The sequence below is a fragment of the Pithys albifrons genome, chromosome Z (assembly GCF_047495875.1).
Source record: "Pithys albifrons albifrons isolate INPA30051 chromosome Z, PitAlb_v1, whole genome shotgun sequence".
Lineage (NCBI taxonomy): Eukaryota > Metazoa > Chordata > Aves > Passeriformes > Thamnophilidae > Pithys > Pithys albifrons.
The window spans coordinates 33,834,950-33,851,574 of NC_092497.1; positions in this window are offsets into that span (position 1 = coordinate 33,834,950).

The following is a 16,625-nucleotide window of genomic DNA, read 5'->3' on the forward strand; positions in this document are numbered from 1 at the left end:
AATGCCCTTCTGTTGATAGGCAGCAATAGTTATCAGCCTCTAACAAAGAGTTTCACAGGTTATTATTCTTATTTATACATCTGTCCTGGTTTAAAGAAAGCCAAAGTGTTTACCAAGACCAGAGGAAGGCATTCCTCATCAATAACCATGTCAGCCCTTATTAAATTTAAAAGAACTTTAGTTAGGAAATGTATATAAGAAGGATAACTGTTCTTAACTACTATATGTATATGTAGATATACATATAACTGTAAACACACCAGGGAAAACTACTCCCCAAGCACCAAGAAAACAATCCCCAAAAAGCCTGTAATTTCCTCCTGGTACAATTATATTTATGGTCAGTGGCAGTGTTGCGCCTCAGCTGGCCATGAGGTGGGCTCTGAGTCTTTTTCCAGCAAGACAGAGACGAGATGGGGGTTGTATGACTCACGTGGGGACAGAATGAAGCCTTTCCCTTGGGGAAGAGCACTCTCTCTTTGTCCTTTGTTCAAAGAAGGAAATGCTGTAAGGTGAGAAGTAGTGGTAGTTCCCAGAAATCTCCTTGCAGTCCAAGTCAGTCCCCAGGAAAAAGTCTGCAATGTATCCTGAAGAAGCTGCAACCCTCCTCTCTCTCCTCTCTCCCTCCCTCTCTCTCTTTCAAGCTCAGGGTGCCCAGAGATGGAGAGGCAGGGAAGGCAAAGAGCAGAGGCAGAAGTTCTCCCAGCTTAGCAAACAGTGGCTTCCAGTCCCTGCAGCTGCCCAAAAAGAAGTGAAGCAGCACACAGGAAAAGCCTCTCCCCCTCCCAGGTGCTGGGGATCTGTTCCTCACCTCCACCCCACCATTAAGTTGGAATCTAAAGTGATCATCCACACCTTTGTTCTTGGTCCTGGCACTTTAATTCCCAAAACCTTTGTGCTGGTAGGAAGAGAAAAATTCCCTGAAGGACCCCTCCCAACACCACCTTTCTTTGTTTGAACCTTGTTTTGGTTTAGCTTGGAAAAGTGTTGAGAAAAGGGAGGGAAAAAACCTGCAAGATTTAAACTTAAACTAGTTATATATATTTATACAGAAAAGAGAAAATTAAAATAACACTACAATATAACACACACACACAAGTTAAATATAACAACAATCTTCTACTTCTTACTGATAACAGATCCCAAGACTCCAGATCCACAAAGCACCCCAAAAGACATCCAGCAAGAAAGAGAGAGAAATAACAATAAAATGTTTACTTCTCTGACTTCAAACAAAATGCGAAGTAGCAGTGGGCAGCAGCCAAGGCCCATTTCAGCAAGGCAGCAGCTGCATGCCTTGCCTCTACCTCAGCCATGATGGGAACTGAGAGAACACCTCTTACTCTACTGTATTTATATCCCATTTTGCTTAATCTGGCATGAAATAGTTCTTTAGTTGCTTACGTCAAGTGACATTTGTCTCTTTCAATCTACGTAAGACTGTCTGCTAAACTGAGGCCTACTAAAGTGAGGCCTACCAAAAAGTCTGACTAAAACTACCACAAACCTTTAACAACATCACATTAACTGGATGCTGGAATGAGGATGTAGTAGTTCTGGCCTTAGTTTTAGTTAGGCCTTGATTAGACCTTGATTTTAGTAGGCCCAGATAATGTTACGTAGATTAGAATGGATCTGACTTAAGCAACTAAAGAGATATTTCATATCATCTGACATCAAAACTGATATAAAAACAAGTGAGGGAGGTGTCTGGAGTTCTTTCCTCCATGGCTACTTGACTGGAAAGGATGTGTGTCTTGATCTAGGCAGCCAGGCCTCACTGCTGCTCATTGCTACTCTGCAACTGTGTTTTAGTTCAGGAAGTAAACATTTCTTTTTGTATTGTTGATTTTTTATCCTCTCTTGCTGTATATCTCTTGGGAGGCATCTTTTGGGGTGTTTTGTGGGTGTGGGTGGTGAAATCTATATTATTGGTTGGGTAATTTGGTGTAGAGTTGTTTGTTTGTTTTTCCTCCTTTGTATATATTGCATTGGGCTTTTAATTTTCTCTCTTGTCGCAGGTTTGGCTTAGCTTCTTACCAAACCTGGACTGCCCTCTCTCTTTCCTCTGAGTCCTCGTAGCAAAGGAAAAAGAACTGAAAAAAAAAATGAAAAGAGAAGAACTCAAAAGAAACTGAACTGAATTTAAAAGAAATTATATTTTCCTGACATTTGCAAACACATATATACTATGTGTACACACCACGTAGGACCCCACCCCCAGGGAAAAGGGAAAAAGGGGAAAAAACAAACCAAACAACTTGTTAACCAGAAAAGAGGAAGAAACAAAACTAAACCTAAATAAATGAAGAGACATATGCAATTAAAGGAGAACAAGCATGGAATGATCTCACCCACGTTCCAGGCCAGGAACACCACAAGAACTGAACAGACCATCCAGGCTTCTCTTACACCCAGCTCCCCAGAAGAAGGAAAACTAAACGCCTCCTCTGTTACGTGGAAAACACGTGTGGAATACTTGTGATGTCTGCTTCCTTAGTTACACCTAGTTACTGAGAAAGCCATGGGTCAAAACTATTACATTCTCCACCCCTTATTCTACACTGGTTTTTCCACACAATTCTTGTATTCTTGCATTTGGTTATATCTTGCGCATATATACATATATATATAGTTTATATGTGGTCTTCTGAGGCAGATATCTTGTCGTCAAGGATTAACACCAGCATTAATTCAGCTTGGGTCTTCCGACTTTTGGTTAAAGTCACAGTTCCAAGTTCAGGACTGGTTCACAGATAGGGCTGCCTTATCATTGGACATCATGGGATACCAGCATCAACTTTGTCTGAGTTTTTCTCATTCGGTGTCTGGTTTCCTGCAAGGCACAACTCAAAGCACATAATTAGTTTTTCCCCAAGGCTAAATTGCCTTGGGGCACACACTGGATTTTGTTATTCCTTCTCATTACCTACCAGGTGTTTCTGAACCCTTGGGCAAAAACAATCCTATGAATGGGTTTGTCTTGGCCCGACGGAGGGGTAATCTAAACAGATTTCCTTAGCATGCCTCTTAGGTGAACTGCTGGAACTTTGTCTCCATTTACCGTGTGGAGGGATTTTGCTTGGGCAGGACCAGCTCGATTGATGGCCTTGGCTAAATGCTTATCCCAGTTTTTGAAAGTTCTTCTACCCAGTGCCTTCAAGGTTGTTTTTAATAGTTTATTGCACCTTTCAACTTTTCTAGCAGCAGATGCATGATATGGAATGTGATATACTCATTCGATACCATGCTCCCGTGCCCAGGTGGCCACTAGATTGTTCTTGAAATGAGTCCCATTAGAATCATAGAATCATAGAATCGATTGGGTTGGAAAAGACCTCCAAGATCATCGAGTCCAACCCTTGGTCCAACTCTAATCCATTTACTATATCATGGCACCCAGCGCCACGTCCAATCTGTGTTTAAAAATCTCTAGGGATGGTGAATCCACCACCTCTCCGGGCAGCCCATTCCAATGCCTGATTACTCTCTGTGTAAAGAATTTTTTTTCTGATATCCAACTTAAATTTCCCCTGGCAGAGCTTAAGCCCGTGCCCCGTTGTCCTGTTGCTGAGTGCCTGAGAGAAGAGACCAGCCCCCACCTGGCTAGAACTTCCCTTCAGGTAGTTCTAGACAGTGATGAGGTCACCTCTGAGCCTCCTCTTCTCCAGACTAAACAACCCCAGCTCCCTCAGCCTCTCCCCATAGGGCTTGTGCTCCAGTCCCTTCACCAGCCTTGTTGCTCTTCTCTGGACTCGCTCCAGCACCTCAATATCCTTTCTGAACTGAGGGGCCCAGAACTGAACACAGTACTCAAGCTGTGGCCACACCAGCGCAGAGTACAGGGGAAGGATCACTTCCCTGGTCCTGCTGGTCACGCTATTTTTGATACAGGCCGGGATCCCATTGGCCTTCTTGGCCACCTGGGCACACTGTTGACTCATGTTGAGCTTCCTGTCAATTAGTACTCCAAGGTCCCTTTCTGCCTGGCTGCTCTCCAGCCACTCTGTGCCCAGCCTGTAGCACTGCATGGGGTTGTTGTGGCCAAAGTGCAGGACCCGGCACTTGGCCTTGCTGAACTTCATCCCATTGGAATCAGCCCATCTTTCAAGTCTATCCAGATCCCTCTGCAGAGCCCTCCTGCCTTCCAGCAGGTCGACACTCCCTCCCAACTTGTTGTCATCACCAAATTTGCTGATGATGGACTCAATCCCCTCATCTAAATCATCAATAAAGATGTTAAACAGCACTGGACCCAACACAGACCCCTGGGGAACACCACTGGTGACTGGCCGCCAGCTGGATGCAGCTCCATTCACCAGCACTCTCTGGGCCTGACCCTCCAGCCAGCTCTTAATCCAGGAGAGGGTACACTTGTCCAGGCCATGGGCTACCAGCTTTTTCAGGAGTATATTATGGGAGACAGTATCAAAGGCCTTGCTGAAGTCCAGATAGACCACATCCACAGCCTTCCCCTCATCCACCAGGTGGGTCACCTGATCGTAGAAAAGAGATCAGGTTGGTCAGACAGGACCTGCCCCTCCTAAACCCATGCTGGCTGGGTCTAATCCCTTGTCCACCCTGAAGGTGCTGTTTGATTGCACTCAGGATGAACTGCTCCATAACCCTGCCAGGCACAGAGGTCAGGCTGACAGGTCTGTAGTTGCCAGGGTCCTGCTTGCAGCCCTTTTTGTGGATTGGGGTGACATTGGCCAACCTCCAATCATCTGGGACCTCCCCAGAGAGCCAGGACTGTTGGAAGATGATGGAGAGCAGTTTGGCAAGCTCTTCTGCCAGCTCCCTCATCACCCTGGGATGGATCCCATCTGGTCCCATAGACTTGTTAGGATCCAACTGGCTCAGTAAGTCGGTCACTATATCCTCCTGGAATACAGGAGGGGTATTCAGCTCCCTCTCCCTGTCCACCAGCTCCAGAGGCCAGTTGTCTTGAGGGCCACCTGTCTTACTGGTGAAAACTGAGGCAAAGTAGGTGTTAAGTACCTCAGCCTTCTCCTCATCTTCCTTAACTGTTTTTCCCTCCAAGTCCAACAGAGAATGGAGGTTTTCCTTACCCCTCCTTTTGTTATTAATGTATTTATAAAAGGACTTTTTGTTATCCCTAACTGAAATAGCCAAATTTACTTCAAATTCCACTTTTCTTTCCCTAATTTTTTTCCTGCATGACCTAGCTTTATCTGTAAATTCTTCGTAAGTAGCCAACCCTTTTTTCCATAGTCTGTAAACTTTCTTTTTATCCCTGATTTCTTGCATTATCTGACTCAATGCGATCTGGAGTGCTATGCCTGCACAGGACCTGTTTCTCAAGGCCCAAGATAGTATTGCGGGCCGTTGCATGTGGTACCGAATATGTCTTTAACCACCCAGTGGTCGCTTCAACCATGGTAAGCACATAGCACTTACCTTGGCTAGTCTGTGGCAGTGTGATGTAGTCAACTGCCAGGCCTCTCCGTATTTATACTTGTCTCATCGTCTACTATACCAGAGGGGCTTCAACCTTTTTGCCTGCTTAATGGCAGCACAGGTTTCACAATCGCGGATAACCTGGGAAATAATGTCTATGGTTACATCCATTTTTCGGTCTCGTGCCCATTTATAGTTTGCATCTCGGCCTTGGTGGCCTGAAGCATCATGAGCTCATCGAGCTAGGAACAATTCTCCTTTTTGCTGCCAATCGAGGTCTGCTTGTGACACCTCGATCTGTGCAGCTCGGTCTGCCTGTCTGTTATTATCATGTTCCTTATTAGCTCGACCTTTGGGCACATGGGCATCTACATGGCGGACTCTCACATTCAATTTCTTTACTTTGGCAGCAATGTTTTGCCAGAGATTTGCCGCCCAGATGGGTTTCTCTTTATGCCTCGAATTCATTTTCTTTCACCGGTCTAGCCATCCCCATAGACTATTCGCTATCATCCATGAGTCGGTGTACAAGTAGAGCTTTGGCCATCCTTCTCTTTCTGCAATGTCTAGGGCCAATTGGACAGCTTTGAGTTCTGCAAATTGGCTCGATTCGCCTTTCCCCTCAGTGGCTTCTGCCACCCGCTGGGTGGGACTCCACACAGCTGCTTTCCACTTACAGCTCTTCCCTACGATATGGCAAGAACCATCAGTGAAAAGGGCATAGCGCGTCTTTTCATCTGGCAGCTGATTATATGGTGGAACTTCTTCAGCTCGACTCACTGACTCTTCCTCTTCTTCATCTGCCAGGCTGAAGTTCTCACCTTCAGGCCAATTGGTTATGATTTCTAATATCTCAGGGCAATTTGAGCTCTCAAGTCAAACACGTCGTGTAATCAAAGCAATCTACTTGCTTTACGTGGCATCGGTGGCATGATGTGTAGAGGGCACTTTCTTTTTAAACATCCAGCTTAACACCGGTAGTCGAGGTGCCAGGAAAAGCTGTGCTTCAGTACCAATTACCTCTGAGGCCGCTCGTATGCCTTCATATGCTGCTAGGATTTCCTTCTCCATAGGGGTGTAATTGGCCTCAGAGCCTTTGTAGCTTGGGCTCCAGAAACCAAATGGTCGCCCTCGTGTTTCGCCAGGCACTTTTTGCCAGAGGCTCCAGGAAGGACTTTTATCCTCAGCTGTAGAGTAAAGTACATTTTTTACATCTGATCCTGTTCTGACAGGTCCCAGAGCCACGGCATGTGCAATTTCTTGCTTGATCTGCTTGAAAGCCTGTTGTTGTTTAGGACCGCACTGGAAACTGTTCTTTTTACGGGTCACAAAATAGAGAGGGCTCACAATCTGGCTGTACTCGGGAATGTGCATTTGCCAGAAGCCTATGGCTCCCAAAAAAGCTTGAGTCTCTTTCTTGTTAGTCGGTGGAGCCATTGCTACAATCTTATTGATGACGTCGGTTGGAATCTGGCGATGTCCATCTTGCCATTTTACCTCTAGGAACTGAATCTCTCTGGCAGGTCCTTTGACCTTGCTCTTTTTGATGGCAAAACCAGCTTTGAGGAGAATCTGAATAATCTTTTGCCCTTTTTCAAAGACTTCTTCTGCTGTATTTCCCCATACAATGACATCATCGATATACTGGATGTGTTCTGGGGCCTCACCCTTCTCTAATGTGGCCCATGACAGATGGTAGGACTGTGTTTCCACCCCTGGGGCAGTCAGTTCCAGGTGTACTGCACGCCCCTCCAGGTGAAAGTAAACTGCGGCCTGCACTCTGCTGCCAAGGGAATGGAGAAGAACGCATTAGCAATGTCAGTAGTGGTGTGCCACTTTGCTGCTTTGGACTCCAGCTCATACTGGAGCTCCAACATATCTGGCACAGCAGCACTCAATGGTGGCGTAACTTCATTTAAGCCACGATAGTCTACAGTCAGTCTCCATTCTTCATCTGATTTACGTACAGGCCAGATAAGGCTATTGAAGGGTGAGTGTGTTCTGCTGACCACTCCTTGACTTTCCAGCTTCCTGATCATCTTGTGGATGGGGATCACAGCATCTCTGTTCATACAATACTGTTGCCTATGTACAGTTGCAGTGGCCATCGGTACTTCTTGATCTTTGACTCGGAGTAATTCCACAGCAGAAGGGTCTTCTGAGAGGCCAGGAAGAGCAGACAACTGTTTGGACTTCTCTCCAATCACTGTGGCTACACCAAAAGCCCATTGGTACCCCTTTGGTCCTTGAAGTATCCCCTTTCTAAATAGTCCATGCCAAGAATGCAAGGGGCTTCTGGCCCTGTCACAATGGAATGCTTTTCCCATTGGTCTCCTGTCAAACTCATGTCGGCCTCTACTACTGATAAGTCTTGAGACCCTCTGGTTACTCTAGAAATAGAAACAGTCTCTGTACTCTTATGTTCCGATGGCATTAATGTACATTGGGCACCAGTATCTACCAAAACTTGGTATTTCTGAGGATCCGATGTGCCAGGCCATCGAACCCACACAGCCCAATAAACCCGATTGTCATCCTGGTCCCTCTCCTCCTCCTGGCAGGAGGCAGGGCCCCTCTATTGTTGCTCCTGGTCGGAGTATTCTCCATCTGACTTGAGCAATGTTCTGTCAGAGGCTCCTCCATCAGAGCTGAGGGAGTTGCTTCTTTTTCGTCTCGAAGATTAATGTTTCTTTTCCAGAGTCTTTGCCTCAACTATGTGGACAGCTTTCTTACCAGCTAATTTCTGTTTTAATTCTTGCAATCGGGCTTCAAGTTTAGAGGTGGGTTCACCATGCCATTTCTTCATGTTTTCCCCTAGTTTAGTAGAGCAGTCCACAAGACACTACGCTCACTCTGTGTCTTACTCCTGGGGCTTCCAGTTTTCCCACGTGCCGCATGAGGTGACCGAGAACGAGAACGGGAACGAGAATGAGAACGAGAACTAGAATGAGACCCTTCTTTGCAACCCTTATTATCATTGCTTTTAGGGTCTTCTTCGTACTCAGAGCGTTCAGTACTTCTCTCTACCCCTTCCTCACTGTAGATGGGACGACACCAGAGTTTGGAGAGGTTTCCTATGGTTTCCGATATTCTCTGTATCTATTGACACATTATATCCACTTCTACCTCATTCGCGCTCGGAATATATCCGGATATCATACCAAACATGTAGGGTGTAGGGGCACCTTTCATCACCTTATCCCACATTGACTGTGTGCATATAACCTGCTCTGGGACGAAGATGTCATAATAATTTGGGTCAGAAAATATGATCTCTAGCATGGCCAATTCCCGCAGATACTGGATGCCTTCTTCTGGGGTGTTCCACTTTCTTGGAGCACTCATTAGATGCTCCTTCAGTGGGTATCTTTCCCTCACAGCACGGAGGATTTGGATCTAGAGACTGCATGCCGTCTCCTCCTTTCTCATTTCCTGTTCTATTTTACGATCTCAGGCCAGAGATCCCAATTGTTGAGCTTCGTGTCCCTCCAGGATATGACCTCTAGCCCCACTGTCCCAACATTACACCAGCCAGGTGAGGATTCGTTCATCCGGCATCCGACTGTAATTCCTTTGTATATTTTGAATCTCCTTTGGGGTCAGTGATCGTGTAATTTCACTTTCCTTCATTATTTCCTGTCCATCTCTTCCACGTATAATTCTCTCCACTTGTGTTTTCACTCTTCCACTTTTCCGTGGAACATCTCTTTACCTCCTTTCTGGCCCTCTCACGTGACGGTGGGGACTGTTCACACCCTGAGGACGAGCTTTGATGCTGTTCACTCTTGGGAAGTGGGCTTCTAAGTCGTCCATGCCGCGGAGAGGAACTTCTACCTTGTTCAAGCCGTGGGGAGAGACTCCTGGCTCATTCACGCCGTGGAGGGAGTGTATAATCTTTAAGATGCTGGGACAAGGGCCTTCCCCAATCATCTATTCCCACAAATGTGGGCCTGGTGTGGAGAGATGGACTCACACCTCCAAGTGAGGGTTGCGTCTGGAGAGGTGGAGATGGTTCTTCCTCAGGCTGACGGATACGTGTTGACTTCCTCGTTTCCTCTTCTGGGAACTTGCATCTGTATCCTGAGTACGACTCCTCGAGTGCCACCTCTCTGATCTCTTTTAGGCGCTCTGCCAGTCCCGTTGGGTGTGTCCCATCTCCTGTGACCACTCTTTCCTCTCTAGCAGTTGCTCCTTCATCTGCTTCTTCTTCTTCTTCCTTTTCTTCTTCACGTTCCACTTGCGGGGGTGGCTCTGTAAGTTTAATGGTCTCCTTCGTCCACGCCTTTTTCTTCTTTACTGGGGCAACAGTGATCCTCGGTGTTGTGGCTTGAGTTTCCACAGAGCGAACAAGAGCTGTGTCGGTTTCAGGTTGTGTCTGAGTCTCAGTAACAACAGTGGTCTCATGCTGCGTTTGGACTCTGTCTCCAGTGGATAGGATGGGAACATCACTAGTTGTAGTAAGGACAGCATTGTCTTCCTGGTTTGTAGTTTGAGTCCCAGTTTTAGAGGCAGCATTATCTTCCTGCTGTATTTGGGCTTTGTCTCCAGTGGATAGGACAGGGGCATCATGGGTCCTGGACGGTATATTTTCACTTCCAGTTTTGGCCTCAACCCTTTGGGAGTGGCCCATGGCCAATCGATAAACACTCGCCAGGCCCCAAGACTAAACGGTGTCTCGCGTATATGGGTCCTCGTAGGCAAAACACCCTTCTAATAAATGGCGGGCCAGCTCACTAGGATCGCACACTTTTTTTGGCGTGAGCTTCCAATTAATGGGAAGTGCCAAACGCCTTAGCGCTATACCAAAATCCAGCCAGGCCCCATCCCACCCAGGGACTGGCCTGTTCAAAGCCCCTTCCAAAGATCCAGCAAGTCCCCTCAAGGCATGGCCTTTCTTAGATCTCAAACAGGAAAAGCAACAAGACACCACCATTCCTCCGGTTCTAAACAACAGTTTCATTATTTCCATAAATACTAATGCTGTCACAACACAATTAAAATAATAACTGGAACTGATTGTCACAATAGGAATCCCCTTTAACAGGCTGTTAATGTCACATTTTAACAGGCTTTTAAGGTCACATTGTACACAGGCCTTTAATGTCACCATTTAGTAGAGATTCACATGTGTGACATTCAACATCTGAACCTGGACGCTTCCTTATTGGCATTCTCAAAACAGGAACCAGTATTGCCAGCATTAGTATGTCAAAGGGCAGAATGACTCTTAAGAGGAGGCCTTTCACCATAAGGGGCCATGGTGCTATGCCACCTTCGAGGTCATGGTTAGAGCAACCTCTTCTGGTACCTCTCAGGTAGTTGCTCAAATACGTGGACACCACTCTATTCATTATTTACTTTGTTCTGACTGCTCTGTTCCTAAACAGAGACCTTGTTCATATCAACAAGGTACTCTTGGCTGCCTTCCCGGTGTTTGTTTTGTAAACACAACTTCAGTTGGCAGTTCTCCTGGACACTGTTCTATAAACAATAGATTATTTACACAACAAACCAAGGTCATATATCCCAGCGGTGCCTCCAATTAGTGTCGCAGGTTTGGCTTAGCTTCTTACCAAACTTGGACTGCCCTCTCCCTTCCCCCTGAGTCCTTGTAGCAAAGGAAAAAGAACTGAAAAAAAAAATGAAAAGAGAGGAACTCAAAAGAAACTGAACTGAATTAAAAAGAAATTATATTTTCCTGACATTTGCAAACACATATATGCTATGTGTACACACCACGTAGGACCCCACCCCCAGGGAAAAGGAAAAAAGGAGAAAAAACAAACCAAACAACTTGTTAACCAGAAAAGAGATGTCTGCTTCCTTAGTTACACCTAGTTACTGAGGAAGCCATAGATCAAAACTATTACATCTCTTCTATGTAAATATAAAAGGTTTACCATTTTAAGTTTTAGTTTTAGGGACTTTTTCTCCCTTTTCTCAGTGGGGTGAGAGAGGCTCTGACTCTCTGTGTTGGGTACTTGGCATTTTGCCTGCTCAACCAAACAAAGAGGATGAGTGGGAAATGGGCTGAGAAAGGAAATAATGGACAGAGGGAGTTGAAATCCCCTTTATAAATGTCACGTCTATGCCCATGTTAATCAGTAGAGATGGTTTCCTTACATGGTTTTTTCTGCAGGATATTCTTCCACCCTGCTCCAGCTGATCCTGCCAGGATCTCCAAAGGTATCTGAGGCTCATACCTCCTAAGACTACAGCTTCAGTTTAAGCCTAGTGTCAAAATCTACCCCATCTATGGTTGCAATGATAGCTTGTTATTGTAAATACTCAGCATGCAGCCAAGATTTTCCTGAAAAAAATCATCTCACTTTGCTGGACCAGCCTCGAAACTATTATGCCAGTCTCCCCCACATGTGTGTGTGTGGCTCAGCTTCACGAACGAAGATTTGAGATGGTGCCTTTGGCATTGATGTTTGCTTTGGCTTACCTGTGCCTGTGTTCCTTTTGAAACAAGTGTCAACCAAATCTTTTACCACTTGCAAGATGAACATGGATGCTGAGTTTCTTCTTAGATATTTTTTAACTTTTGTGTGCTATTTTGAAACCGATGGTGATAACAAATGACATAAAAGAATAGCGAAAGAGTTAGAACACTAACCAGAGGACAACATATTTCTCAGAACACAGGAGCTGCAGACTACCTTTTAAGATGAAGGGTGTAGCATGCAAACAAGTCAAAAATATGTTTCTCCATTGTTTTCTGCCTCTCAATACATTCTGCTAACATTGCTATGTCAGCTTTCATGGAAAAGCTTTCTCAAGCAAATATTTCCTGCCAGAAGATCCTGCCTTTGTGATCAGTTTCCCACATCTGGACCTGACTACGTGCCAAAAAACATGTGTAGAAGTTGGAAAAGCATTATAAAAACCTGAAGGTGAATTCAGAAGTTAGAGGAACAAGAGACGAGAAACTAGGAAACCTTGCTTGGTTTCCTCTGATCTCTCCTCTCAGCTCGTCTTACCTTCCTTCCAACAACACCAGCCGTCATCTGCCTCGAGAGAGAGACTGCTTGTCAGCCTGGAGAGAGAGCAACAGCCTAGAGCGAGACTGCCTGGCAGCCTGAATAGTCTGTGACTGTCTGTGGAGGTATATCCTTTCTTTGAATTTTTCTCTTACAGGCTAAAATAAAGCACCCTCTTTTGCAGCTACACCAGAAGCCAGCCGGTCCAGTTGTGAGGGGAAATAACAGGCATTTTGCATTTCAAAGACTCACCATCTTCCTGCAGTCACTGAAGGAGACATCCCCCCCCTTACATCGATAAGGCACTCAAGTAGTTTTTTCATGGTGGTATCTTTTCTCTGCTTCTATAAATAATCTTAAGCATTTTTCCTAACTTTTCTTATTTTTCCTCTTTTCCTTTCGCATCTCTCTAGCAATCATTAATAAAAATCAGTTTTTGGTATTTACAGATAACTTGTTTGAGTTTTAATTTTGCTCAAGAGAATGACTCGAACTTGTAGTTCAATATGCATCAAAAATTAAGCAGATCTGAACATCACAAAGGGTTCTTAGGAAATTCAGATTGGAAAGGTCCTCAAGAGTGTCCAACTCCCTACTCAAAGCAGGGACAGCAATGAGATAAGATTTTATCAGGGCTTAACACATTTGGAGTGTGAATCTGTCCTCCAGACTAGAAATGGGACAAATTCCCTGGGCTATCAGTAAGCTGCAGGGCCAGTCTTGGTCCCACAGCTTCTCCTTGCAGTGCAAGAGCTCCAGCCCCATCTTCTCAGCAGCCTTCACTCACTTTCAACCAATTTTTCAGTGGTACTGATTTGTTGAGGATCCAAACTGCAGGCACAGGATGGTCCTTGCCCTCCCCTGGCTCTCACGGCTGTGTCCTGCTCACACTGACCTCCAAACAGCATTCAACCTATCAACCACCACCCTGTGAGCCCACTAACCCAAATAGTCCTTGCCTGCCAGTATGCCATGCCTCTCAGACCTCAATGTCCCAGCTCAGATAAAAGAATACTAGGGAAGACAGTCTGCTGCTCTCCTTTCATCCCCATGATTTTGTTGCAGAAAGCAAACAAAAGGGTCAGGCACAACTGAACCTTTGTAAATCCTTGCTGACTGCTCCCTGCCAGTGTCTGTTCACTCATGTGCCCATATGTCGGCTCCAGGAGGTCTCACTCCTTGATTTTTACCTCAGATAGATGGTCAGTCATTCAGTCTGTGGTTCCTCAAGGTAGCTTTGGCCTTTTTTGAAGGCAGGTGTAATACATGCCTTTCAGGGGTTCTCCCTGATCTCTACAGCCTTGGAAAGCTGATAGAAACTGGCTGCACAAGGACATCAGCCACATGTCTCAGCCTGACATGGTCCCAGGGCATGTGTGGATGTTGAGTATTTCAGCATGATCCTTGACTTGGCCATCCACTTCAGCTGGTAGCTCCTCTCCTCCTTCAGCCAAGTCACTGAATGCAGAGAGCTGACAGACCTTGCTGGTGACAACAAAGAAGGAAGGAAAAAAAGAACACGTTCTGTTTCTAGTTACTTCTTGTTTACTTATTTTTACTTTTTTCAATTAAAAGAATGAGAAAGGAGGACAGATGTGCACAGCATTGAATGCAATCACTACCTAAATTCAAACTGGAAAGTATATGTGCATGCATTTGTACCTTCCAAGAGCTTTCCAGGAAACAATCAACCAGCAGGTTACAGCTAAGTTTATCAAGGAAATTAATCTGTGCTTCATGTTTTCTGCATGGTTTGAAAACATACAATACTTAGTTAGATAATACTAATCTTCCAGAAATCAGTAAAGATCCATTGAATGCATATAACTCATTAACTTGAAATTTCTGACATTGTTATCCCTCATTTTGTTTTAACACAAAAGGTTTTTCTACTTTTCTACATTTTCTAGCACAAAATCATTTTCTACTTTATTGCTGAACATACAAAGTAAAGCCACTGGCTATTTTTATTTGTTCATGTATAGGTACATACTAGAAATTGCCCCATCATTTGGCATTCACTAGACTTACAGGAGTTGATAAAGACAGTAATCTGAAAAGGGCTATTTTCCTAGAACTTTTCTTTAATGAATGTGACTTAGGGCAATTACCTCATGAGCTTTAATTAATTTGGAATCACACTGAAAGTTTTTGTCTAAGAATTAAATTAATATACACTTTGGATTTTGGGGTTGGTTTTTTGGGTTTGTCTGTTTTTAAGAGACAGTGCTGTACGGCCATTCACAGCGGGTGTTTTATAATTGTGATCATGAAGCCATCCATGCTGTCCATCCATCCTGCCACTGCAGATTCTCTTTCTCTTCCTTGATCCAGACCTGGTGTGTCAGGATCAGTGCTATCCTAGTGAAAGATAGGATAGTGCTATAATCTTACAGTACTTTGGCTTCTTGAAGACAAAGTAAAAGGTCTTTTCTTAAGCCTGGTTCCATCAAATACCTTTGAGAACTGACACCTCTCTCCTGACAAGAGTTTTAGGAAAAAGTATGCTCTTAAAGCACTTGGCATTTGGCTTTTTTAGGGCAGAAATGGTGCCTTTGCCCGTTTCCACATTGGCTCAGAGCCGCTAATAGAGTCTCAGATTTGCTATACTTAGTCTTTGTATTGAATTTGCAAAACTTTGGGCCTCAAGCTACCCAAAATATTAAGAAAAAATACTAGGAGAAGAAAAAAGTAAAGAAATATAAAGAAAAAGATGAATATAACTATCATCCCTAGATCCAACATAGGTCTAGCTACAGGATTCTAGAATATGGAGGGCTCAAGCAGCATGGATGACACGTATTGCTGTTTTTATTTCCTCTGGACTGCTGTGGCCACCCCTCCCCAGCGGCACTCCCAGCGTATCAGCCACTCTGGAGCTCTGTGGCAGAGCAAAGGGCGGTGCTCCCACCTGGCAGCTGATCAGAGGCTGGGTTCAGGATTCCAGGGCCGTGGTGTGGGCATGGTCCCAGGCTGCCTTTGGCTGACAGCTGCTCTGGGGCTGCCCCAGGACACTGCAGGGGCTGGACTGTGGGGCAGCATATCGCTTCACCTCCCAGAAATTTAACCTATCCCACTCCCACACACTTGAGTTGGTCTGACCCAATAATTAATATTGTAATCCAGTTTTCAGAGTCCATGTTTGTATCTCACTGAGTTGTTTGATTGATGGGTGTGTTAGTTTAAGGGAAACCAAAATGTTTACCAAAACCAGAGGAGAGGATTTCTCCTCAATAAACACATCACTCCTTATTAAATTTTTTAAAAAAGGAACTTTAATTAGAAAATGGATATAAGAAGGATAACTATTCTTAACTACTATCTCTCTATCCATCCATCCATCCATCCATCCATCCATCCATCCATCCATCCATCCATCCATCTATCTACAGACCAGACCAAACTATTCCCCCAGCACCAAAAACAAAAGAACACCCCCTACAAAAAAACCCCTGTATGTTCCTCCTGGTGCAGTTATATTTATGGACAGTGTCAGTGTCTCACCTCAGCTGGTTCTGAGGTGAATTCTCAGTCTTTTCCCAGGAGGCAGAGACAAGGGGGTGAACAACTCACGTGGTGCAGGATGGAGCCTTTTTCATGGGGGAAAAGCAGACTCTCTCTCTCTCATTGCCCTTTGTTCAAAAAGAAGGAAAAGCTGGGAGTGGAGGAATGGTGATAATTCCCAGGAATCTCCTTGCAGTCCAGGTCGGTCCCCAGGAAGAAAAGGTCTGCAGTGTGTCCTGGAGCAGCTGTGACCCTCCTCTCTCTCTCTCTGAAGCTCAGGGTGGCCAGAGGTGGAGGGGGGAAGGCAAGGAGCAGAGCCAGCAGGAGCTCTCCCCAGCTTAGCAAAACAGTGGCTCTTTTCCTACAGCTGCCCAAAACTGAATGTCAAGCCAGCACACAGGAAAAAACTCTCTCCCACCCCCAGGTGCTGGGGTTCTGTTTTTCACCTGCACACCTCCATTCAGCTGGAATCTGAAGTCATCAGCCACTCTTTTGTCCTCAGTCCTGGCACTTCAATGCCCAAACCTTTGTGTTGGTAGGGTGAGAAAAATTCTCTGAGGGACTCCTCCCAACATCACCTTCCTTTGTTTGAACCTTTAACAAAGGGTCAAATCAACCATCTTGTCTATGTGTGTGTGGGGAGGGCTAGACTTAGGCCCTCAGGGACATGGGCAAGCCTGCCCGCAGGATGTGTGTGGTAAGGCCTGCAGTCCACAT